We start from the raw sequence: 11,443 nt of genomic DNA on the forward strand, positions 1-11,443 counted from the left end.
TGAGTCAAGATACCACGGACAAAACAACAGATTTAACAGATATTTAATATTTATATCGTAGAAGAACACACGCGTCACACGTTTCAGTCAAGACGCAGGACCACGCACTTTGTGTTTATGCTAAACAATGGTTTAAGTATATATTTTTTCTGTTCCAGTATAAGAACTCAGTTTGAATGTTTCGTTTAGTTCCCATCCATCCTTTTTTTCACCTAAATATCACGTTCAGGGTCACAGAGGGTGTTGGTGCCAATCCCAGCATGCACTGTGTCATCAGTTCATCACAGTGCTTTTCTTTATTCTTCCACTAAAGTTCAGGTATAAGGTGCAGATGTGAATCTCCTCTCTGCGCCATTGTTCGTCATCCTACCCTCGTTTGTTATTGCCCTGTGGCATGTGTTGATAGATGAGGTTAAAATACAGTGAATAACCACTGACAGTTGTTTCCTCCATGGGAAGGAGACATACAATGAGTGCTCTGATTCTGTTGTTGCCAGACTGGATCCAGATTGAGATGATGACTTCCTATGACTCCTCTGACTCACGTAGTCTGCATCGTGGATCCAGACCCCATATGTCTGCCACAAGTGTGGATGAAGTGAAAAGAGAAATCCCACCGTGTTTGTATCGACAATACGGCTGATAAAGTGTTTGTCTTAAATTAAACAAATGTGATGGATCCCTGTCAGGTGAGCCATTGTACACTGTCTTAAATTTGAACTTCATCCAAATTTGATGCCATTTTTTAATTGGTTGAAGACACAAGCAAAGTACAAAAACATAAGTTAGTAATCCAGCACTGGCCGACAAAGCCGAACATGATAAGAACTGAATGAACAACTTGAAGGCAATTTCAAACCAGCCTGCTCCTCTTAACTCCTCTAATCAAATACCACAAATTACACTAGAGAATGTAGCTCATGTCCACAAACAGGTTTTTGACTTATACAGAGCAACTATTTATATTTGTAGATCAGAATGTACACAGGCTAAAAATGTCACTTCCCCAGTCAACATCTCGAATCATCGCTTTTATGATGCACAAGGAACTGTGTGTTTGTGTCTACACGCACAGGCATGTCCCATACAGCTGCAGAGTACGTGGTCTGTAATTACCTGCTAATGTGTCATTCGCATTAGACAGAGCTGTGACCCCTGATGGCTGTAAAATTCCCCAGAGAACAGCCCGGGGCGTTCTCACACTGCATTCAAGCTGAACTTTCAACTCTCACCAGTGACACAGAGAACAATTGCCACATGTATGACCATATGAAGAAACATGTGTACATGTGAGTCTTACTCTTATATGTAGAGTACGCAAGCACGCAAGAAACATTCTGACAAAAGAAAAACATAATTTTCTTGTTTAATATATTAAAACTTTAACTACTCGTCTGCTAGGTGTAAACTAAGAGATATTTCAACTGGTGTAATTAAAATTACCTTAAACACATGTGAGAAGTGACACCGTCCATGATTCCGGATGTTTTCGACGGCATACACCATATTATTCACATAATATCCTGTTGTGTGTCATAACTGTTTCCCTTTAGTCGATCAGTCACTGTGTTATGTTTATTCATGTTAACATCCCAAACACTAGCAGCAGCAGCAGCTGCCAATGCAAAACACAGCTCACAAAGGTAGGCTGCATGCAAGGCGACCCCTCCCCAGGTTTCCCTTCATCCCTGACATGGCCAGATATTTATATGTTAGATATTTGGAATCCTTCTGTGAGGCACCAATGAGACTCCCGGCTTGCTTCTTTGGACAGTCCACACATTGCGCTGCACAAATGCCTATTTGCGAGCACCAAGACAACGCAAACTTGCATCTGATCTCGGGATTTCGTCAGTGAGCTCCAAAAACCGTCGGCAAGCAGAAAATCAAAGCTGTGTTATATTGCTGTGTTATATTGTTGTGTTATATGTTGTGTGATATGAACAAGGCATTAGCTGCTAAATGCTCCACTATGTTCACCATAACGCAGTAAACTATTTGCTTACTGTGCCTGTCTGCCATTTGGTACAAAACAGGTAGCGTACAATGGGTTTTCAGTGCTTTTTTCTCTGAAAACCATTGCCTGCTGCTCTAAAAGTGGCGCTATGAGAGCGGTTAGAATGAACCAAAACAGTAACGATGTGGACCTGACAGCTGAACAATGAGCTAAAACTCTCTAAAGCTCTGTTAATCAGCAGGGTACTTCAGATTTGCGTGATAATTCTATTTAGGTTCATCACTTCGGGGGTCCTCTTTCACCTTAAACAGTTCCCACATTGTCATTTGAAACATTGTTATTTAAAAAAACAGTGATCATAGCCACCTTAAAGGGCATCTTGGTGAGCTTTGCCAACCATTATGTAACATTCAACTGAGCAGCTCTATTGTAACTGTAGTTAAAAAACATCTTAAATATATATTTTTCATATCACAGATGCTAGGCCCAGTGGGGGGTCAACTTGCAGGACGCCCTGGCAGCTCTGTGCAGCTCCTTCAGCCACCGGCTGCTTCACCCCCGGTGTGTGAAGGAGAGGTACCGCAGGTCCTTCCTTCCTGCTGCTGTCAGGCTGCACAACCAACTCTGCTCCCAGCAGACCACATGACAATAATAACATGACACTAAAAACCTGTGCAATACATCACACATTACACTGTGCAATAATAGTTAAAATAGTTAAAAAAGTTAAAAAGTTAAAATAGTTAAAGTAAATATAATATTTCAGTTATTGTTGTTTTTTCTACTGTTTTTATTTTATTGCTTATTTATAATACTTGTTTATTTTTTATTTTTAGCTTGTCTTCTTCTACTATGTCTCTTGTGTGCACTTTACGCTACGCTGTTGTAAGTCTGCAAATTTCCCCGCTGCGGGACTAATAAAGGATTATCTTAACTTCGGCCTGGCGGGCTGCAGGTCTAGCCATTTACTGGTGGAAACCCTGCCTCAGCTATACATTTTCATGCTTTAACACAGAAACCTGTGAATAGTACCACTTAATAAACCAAAAATAAAAAAGGATTACTTTAATATCATAACTAGCTTTTAATGGTCATGTCATCTTTCTTCAGCCAGAGCAAGCATTCAACCCTGATCTATGTACGGATCAGCTAAGGAAGGAATTCCCCGCTGTCCCTTAAAGTCCCTTAAAATTGATTAAGCTGAAGAAGATTCCCAGGACTGTGTGGGTGAATGTATTTTAGAACACCAGAACATCAGAACAAGGACATCAGGGTCCGATCATGTTGTTAAATAGTGACCTTTGTAACAAGATGAAAGAAAATGTCAAAGAATGTTTTCATTTATCCATCAGGAAACTCAAATTTAGTTAGATAAATCCAACCAAACAGCAAGTTATTGAATCATCTATCCCAACAAAGAAAAGAAAAACGTCTTTGTCTTCAGACTCTGTTCTTCATCATTTAGCACCCATAATCTCCAATGGCTTGTCTAACCCTCTGAGATAAGTCCAGCTCCTCAATGTTAGCCCTCCCTCTCCCAGCCGTCAGGTGTAGTGTGTCCGACAGCTTTATTCATGAAGTAACGCCAGCAGTGAAGTTCACGCAAAGGTAATTAATCTGGAAACCTAAGGCTGCTCCCCATTCACAGCGCAGTCAGATAATTATAGCTACAGGCCGTTGGGGGTACGAGGGCAATGAAAGTGGTGAAAGATAGACTTAAATGAGAGACTGAAAAGTTATATCTAAAGTTTTTTTTTTTTTGTCTTACCCTCCAGAGTTTCATTTGCTCTTTTAACCAGCTGCCCCTTTATGGAATGGGGAATTACACTGCAAGGACAGAATGTAATGAAGTTCACGAAATTAAGGTTTTAAATTGCACTTTATTCAAAACAAAATAAAATCTATTTAAATATCTTAACAAAGATGTTAATCTCCATTTTCCTCCTCCTACCCTTTACGAACCAGATGAGATTAGTGGTGGTAAAGGTGTGGAGTTGTGTAAATGATGGTGCTGATAGACGAGTTTAGAGAACAAGGTCACAGGTCAAACCTGGAGGCCATGACCGCAAAATGACCATTTTTAGGAACTTGTTGTTTGGACAGTTCAGAACATCTGTAGGATTCCAGACCGGCTTAGATCCATCTGCCAGGCATCAAACAGATTAAAGACAGCAGACCTCTTCAAATTATTTTGGGGATAAAGGTAATTGCTGAAATGACACAACAAATATGTTTGTGTTATTGACATGCAGACATTGCATACTTCAGGCACTTCATGTACTTCAGGTATCGATTCACCTTCACCTAGTTGACACTACATTTTATAATGTATCATTAGTCCGCTTTATCTAGTAAGCTTTTTTAATAAAAAAATATAAGAAAGATAGAAATAAAGGACTATGAAAAAAAGGTCACAGTGAAGAAGCAGCATGACTTTGTGGAAACGTGTGATTCTCTGTATGAAGGTCTATGGGTCGATAGAAAAACATGTTGTTGAAGTACAATATGTGTAATGGGCGGTCACATTTTGGCATGGAGATTTTTACATTAAACATAAAGAAAAGGTGGTTATCAGGTATGATTTGGCTTTTGTAATAATTATAAGGAGAGGAAAAATGCTCAATATCTAGTTGTTTGATACCTTTTTCTGTTCAGTGTGCATACAATGCTTGGACAGGTTTTCATACATGTAACTGCTTCAGTTTTTTGAGAGGTTTGAGGAAATGCCTCTGTGTATTCACACACTTATAATGAGAAACTTCACCCACACGACTTGTCTAAATGAATATTTCATGATGTAGGAAGAAGACTTTCAGGTTGGTGTTATGCTGTATATAGCACCTGTTACTTCTTTTTACTACCTCAGTCACGGTACCAAGTAAAGTTAAAACACCGCAATCCACTGATTGGTTACTTAAATAGTCACTTGCATGACAAAGGACATCCTGCACAAGCGTGCCACTTTTAAATAGCCGTCAAGAGCCGTTAACCCAGATGTAAAAAAAACAGTGTGAAGGATTTGGGGGGATCTATTAGCTGAAATGTAATACAATAATAATACAGTAATATTCATTACTATGTTTTACTAAGAATTGTTGTGCTTTTGTTAGCTTAGAATGAGCCCCATGTCTACATAGTGAGTCCGCCTAGTTGTACCACCATGTTTCTAGCCCATAACAGAAAAACCAAACACTGGCTTTAGTGAGAGCCTTATGGGTTTTTATGTTACCTGAAGGCCACTGTAGTTCTTCGACATGCTTGGAAAGGGAGGAGGGCGCAAAGGGCTATTCGGTTATTGCAGTCTGCTACCTCACCAAAATCCCCCACACTGCTCCTTTAAGAAAATGGCAGCCCGCACAACTATGGCGTACACTACAGCTGGTTGCCAATTAAAGAATTTAATGAGTGTTGTGTTGAAGATGATGTCACAGCCATTTCACCTGCCGTTGCTAAGACGATCAGCTGAGAATCCCGCCTACAGAGAGGGGTCATGATCTGCTGTGGAGAATGAAATAGAGAAAAGGACCTCGTATCAAAAATCAGTTGAGTTGAACCTTGCAGTGGGAATTAAGCATAAATGCATCTCTAAGTGATTTAGTATTGCAAGGCAGGATGATGATCAGCTGCAAATAAAAAATATTTTACAGGAAATAATAAACATGTCAGAAATGACAAAACCTATTCTTTGGGAAACTAAAGCAATAATAGTGAATCATCTGCCAAAGCAGAAAACAAGGGTGTAACTATGATGACAGCCAAGAATCATCAGACCCCATGAACCTGAAAAATAATCCTCTGTCTTGCAGCTTAATAACGTCTGCTAATGTATTCAAAAGCAACATGTTAATTATTATTAGATTTTCATTGAATATCATATCTCAATGTTCACAGAGGAGATTAGTCTTATCAACATCAGTGATAAAGTAGCTCTGCAGGGGAGCTCATTGTGAAACTTCTCCCTCCTTTGGTCCTCTGATGAAAAGCACGGCTCGGCATCCTGCTAATACTCTAATTAAAGCCAAACAGCTGCACAGCTTGCTCCACCACATAATCACACCGTATCCACCACAATGGCTCTCCCGTATTTATAAGAAGATTATTAGTGAAATTGGCATGAACGTGATGTGCTTTATAAAGTAGAAGGGGGGAGAAAGATATTGTTGAAAAAGGTCAAAGTAAACCTGTGGCTTGATGTTTACTGAAAGAACAGTTCTTTATAAGCAATCTTTATGGCTACACTTGATTATGATGGTATTAGAATACATTGTTGGGATCTGGCTGGAGCTGGTTTGGTTATTTTTAGTATGAAAATTAAATGATTGATATTGATAAAACTATGAATATCAATAAGATTATTATACTATATTAATAATAACAGGTCACCACCCTGAAATCAGTGACCAACAACCAATTGTGGTTAAAGTCTCAAAATTGGTGTTCACTTAAAATGTCAAATTGTCAAAGTACCATTAAACATTCGAGTAAACAGTGAAGGGTTGAATCCGAGCACTGACTATAACAACCAACCATTATCACAACACACAAAATAAACACAGAAAACTGCTCTTTAAAACTTTAACAGAGTTTACTAATCTATAACAATACTGATCCGAAAATCACAAGACTTAATATTGGCCGCGATTACTTAACGGGAGAATAAGACAAACAACGGAAGCCCCACTCACGAGAATTTCTCCTGTTCAGGACCTGGAACTGAGATCACGCTCTACCGGCTGGCCAAGTGGCAAGTTGATCATCCGTATTGCAGCGGGGATAAGCTTCTTCGGTCTTGCCAATGTAATTTCTCCTGCCTAAGATCATATAGTTGGCTCTCGTCCAATGAGGCAATAGTGCTGTGGTTTGAACAAAATCTCCCTATCAGGTGATATTTTGACGCCTGTTATGGGTTTGGCACGATTTCACAATCCAGGCTTTCAAAATGACATGCAGAACTCTCTCTTTGTTTTAACCACATGGTGAAGACCCAACAACATATTCTGAATTTTTATTTGAGACTTATTTTGTTTGATTTCATAAAAATAGTGGGAACCTAAAGATCAAATGTCAGGCCCTTAGACTAATCATCATGTAGAGTACAGTACAAGGAAAAACTAAGTTGACCCGTTTGCAAACAAAGAGACTCCACATATGTTGTCTATTCAAAAAGCACTTGTTGAAGCCAACCAGCTGCAAATGTAATCAGCAGACTTTGTTACATGACACGATGATGCGTGCCAAGATTATAAGGTTTATAGCAGGCCTCATCTGAGAAGTGTCTTGAGTGGCTCTAAACTAAACCTGTCATTGCCATTGATTCAGACCAAAATGTCCTCCCCGAATGCACCAAGTAGCTCTGCACAAGTCAGGCTTGTAGTGTCAAGAACAGGGTCAAAGCATGTCCCAGAGGTAAAAACGAAGTTAATACACTTTTGATATTGTAACATATCAGAGGCGATCAGCCGTTGTCTTTTGCACAAAATGTGTAATATTTCATACTTTTGCAATGCATGTATTTGTCTCCAGACATAATCAGGGTCATAAAGTTCTATGAATTCACACCAATAACACTTTTTAATATCTCAAAGAAGCAATAAAAACAAAGCAAACCACATGGTCAGACTTAACCCAGGAGATTATTTCCACACATTAAGGTCAGAAAGGATCTTGTACTTTGGCAATGTCTTTAACCTACGACTCTAATAGTACTGCTGTCGTAGGAAACCAAAGGATTCCTAGTGAATTATGGCCCTACTGTGTGCATCTTCAGTTTGCAGGAGCAGCTAGTAGAAGAAAACAACAGACAACATGTGGCTGATATGTAAAAATGTGGTATAGTTTCCTGTCAGGTCTAATCAACACGTGCACTTAAGATTACCAAAATTCTCAGATGCTGTTTTTTCCAAATCAACATAACCTGATGGTTTCCTTCTCATGGGACTTGATGTGGGTGGAAACTATAACCACAAAATGAGTATTTGTCATCGGTGTTCATGATGTTTGCTTTCTGTATGATTGTGCTCCCAAACATTTCATTTTGATTTGTCCATACCTTTTTATTTATTTTTATTTCTTTGTAATTACGTTGGCTTTTGCATTGTCAGATGTACTTTGCATTGGGAATGTATTTGCTCGCCTCTTCCTTTGCAAATAAAAGATTTGATCCTTTACACATAATCTCTCCAAAAATGGTGATGTAACACATTTTTATTTGTCTTTCAGCGTCAACACAAGCCACAAAAGGAAAATCAAAGATTTATGTGTTGACAAAAATAGTAAAATCAGAAGACTACATTTACTACTTGATAACTGAGAACCTGCTCTGTGAACATCTAGTTAACTCAAATGTTAAAGAACTAGTTAAAGTTGATTTTTTTGGAAATGCACTCTTCGCTTTCTCTCGCTTTCTTGCAGAGAGTAAGCTAGAAGCTAGCTACCTTGGCTTAGAATAAAGACTGCTGAGGAACATCTATCCTGGCTCTGTACAACAGTAACCGACATATTTATCAAACAAAGGAGACGTGACATGGCAGTGTGTGATATTTAGGTGTGCTAGCTTCAAAAAGTTCATTACCTTTGGACAGAGCTAGCTGTTTACAGTCTTTATGCTAAGCTAAGCTAACCTAACCTAACCGGTTGCTGATTGCAGCTTCATATAAAGCATACCGACACAAGAGTGGTATCAATATTCTCATGAAACAACAAAGCAAATACACATATTTCCCAAAATGAACTATTCCCTTGATTATGTGTTCTCAAGAGTCAGTCACATAATAGGCTACTGCAATTAACTGATGTCCTCATATGATCCAGAAAATCCCCTTATTCTCTGAACTCAGCTCATAATAATGAGTGTGGATTTGTTCTGAACAACCAGCTCATATCTCCTGAAGAAGCTACCAAAACATACTCAGTCTGTGTGGGTGTTTGTCGTGTGTAAAAAAAACATTGAAAGAAGGTTAAAACAGAAACAGAACATTCTCTGCGCTTTCCCAATGGCCAGTTAATAATAAATGTAAATGCATTATGGTAATGGCCCAACCCTCCATGCTGATGAGACCGCTGTTATAGAAGTTCACCTATTACAGACTGCAGTGGAGAGTTTGCCAAGCTCTTTTAGAGTGGAGTTATGTACACCACTTTCCAGGTTGTGTAATTCTCTGAATTTGCTGTTCAACCCTTGACCTTCACTCCTACACAACACAAAGATGTATATATGAAAATGTTGCCAGCTGCGTAACCCTGACTCATTCAGACTCGGTGCTGCAGTGTCCCACCATTCCCTCCACTGAACCTCCAGCGGGTTTGGCAACAGTGATTAGACCAGCTGTAAATCTTAACAGGCCTTCAGTTCCTTGTCATACTAATGAGTAAAAGCTTCATCGCTCGCTGTTTTGGATCAAGACTGGGTTAACACTTTTGGCATGTGGGTGTAGTTAAAACATGTTTGGACACAATGCACAATTCAAAAATTGAACGTATTGTTGCACACTTAGTTGCAAACAAGCACTTCTAACTGATGGCATGGGGTATTTTGTCTTTTGCAGCGAACCGTAAATTCCACTGGAACTTTTCTGACATCACCTCTGCTTCACTATCTAAGTGCTTAAATCTGAGCAGCTGTTCCACTGTGTGACTCTGTATGCATACAAGTCTTCCTCTCAGTGTGTGTGTATCTGTGCAAAATGAAAATGTGACACCCAGCTGCAGCAGCTTCATTTATACAGGTGTCATCTTTTCCAGGAAAGCCTGTCTTAGGTTACTGGACATTGTCTGAGCAGGTGCAATGAATTATCTTCTTGTGCACGTCTTTGTTAAAGGCTTTTTTCTTGTAATCTACCTTTACATCCTTTCTTTTTCTCTCTCTTCAGCCTCAAGGCAGGATCTTGACTTATACAAACTGCAACATGACACTAAAAGAGTATAACTTTCCTTAATGGTGAAGAGGTTTCAGAAGGATTAGTTTCTCTCTGAGTCAGGAAGAGGTGAGAAGCCTCTGTTGCAGAACTATGGTAAGTAAAGAGCATAGAGCTGAAGAATTCGCAGATGTTTATCAGCTGATTCACAACTGAAGTCACTTAGTTTATGACAAAATTTCACAGAAAAGGGAAGTATAATTACCACAGTCCCAGGAGGGGATGCTAGCCGCAGAATAGCAGATTTGCGGTCACATACATAGGCCTACAGATGGTGAGTGAATGCAGTTGCATTGGGCACAAGTGTTTTTCACACTGCACCCTTATCTTGTGTTACTGGTATGTTGTAATTTCCATGCAAATACAGTATGTGTCACCTGGAACACCAAAAGATTTCCAGAGAAAAGTCCCTAACTTAACATGTTTTTGATAATATGCTGCCAGTAGTGACAAGTCATGTGAAATAAGAAATAGTCTTTGAAAAGGTCACACATCGGGTTGTGAAGTGTGGCACCATCATCCTGTCTTGCTTTTGTTGTCATGTTCAGTTGGTCTGACTATTGTTACTGCTTCAGCAGACAATCTATCAACTTTATTGCGTAACTATGTTCAATTGTGGTAACTACTATCAGTGAGCTGAGTCTTTAGTAGAGGTTCGACAAGGCAAATACAGCAATCTCACAGTGACAACAAGGTTAACTCCAGGAAGCTGCCGACTCTCACAGCACCTAAATGTGTTTGGTTTATATTTCTGTCCTATGTAGTGATTAATACAGCATGCACCTGGTGTACGCTGCACTGACATAGTAATATTGCACAAGAGAGCGCACACATTGGATGATAAAAATACACCACCCACAATGCTTCATAAAATTCAGCAGCTCAGACTTGCTACTTGTGATGATGCTTTGGTTCTGCTAATGGATGTTGTTGCAATACTATTGTTACATGGTTTACTGCAGAGGTCCTGCCTCTGTCTTGATCCAAGTAAGCACTCGAGAAATGAGCAACAATGAGATAAAGCATCTCTCTGCCGTCAGTGGATTTTGTTTCTGCTATAATCCTGGGTTTCTATTGGAGCCATTCAAGGCTCTATTTCATTCACATTGAAAAAAGATAGAAAAGGAAACTGCTCCTGCTTCCCCTTGACATTAACGGAAACCACAGCATATTGTAGTGTGTATGACAAATGATCTAGGTGATGATTTCCTGGTGATTTATTAGAATGACCTGAACGTGTTGGTCCAATAAACACTTTTATTTGCACGAATAATCCCGTTCTGTCATCCTCAAGGGAATCAACGCTGTATTCACTACCGTAGTTTGACTTGAACTTCTGAGGCAAGACTGGAAAAGGTTGACAAAACTTAAGACCAAACAGCCACACTGTTCCACTCTCATCATGGTTCTATCCAGATGGTAAACTCTCATACAGATGTAAAACTCTGTTGTAGCCCCAGTGTACTGGACCACCAACATTTAAAGAAAGAAAACATTATGTGAATGCTACACATAATAAGAAAATAAATATATAATATGTATAAGCAGGGATATTATGTGAGATCAGCGTCAA

Source organism: Anoplopoma fimbria, chromosome 18 (assembly GCF_027596085.1).
Source record: "Anoplopoma fimbria isolate UVic2021 breed Golden Eagle Sablefish chromosome 18, Afim_UVic_2022, whole genome shotgun sequence".
NCBI classification, from domain to species: domain Eukaryota; kingdom Metazoa; phylum Chordata; class Actinopteri; order Perciformes; family Anoplopomatidae; genus Anoplopoma; species Anoplopoma fimbria.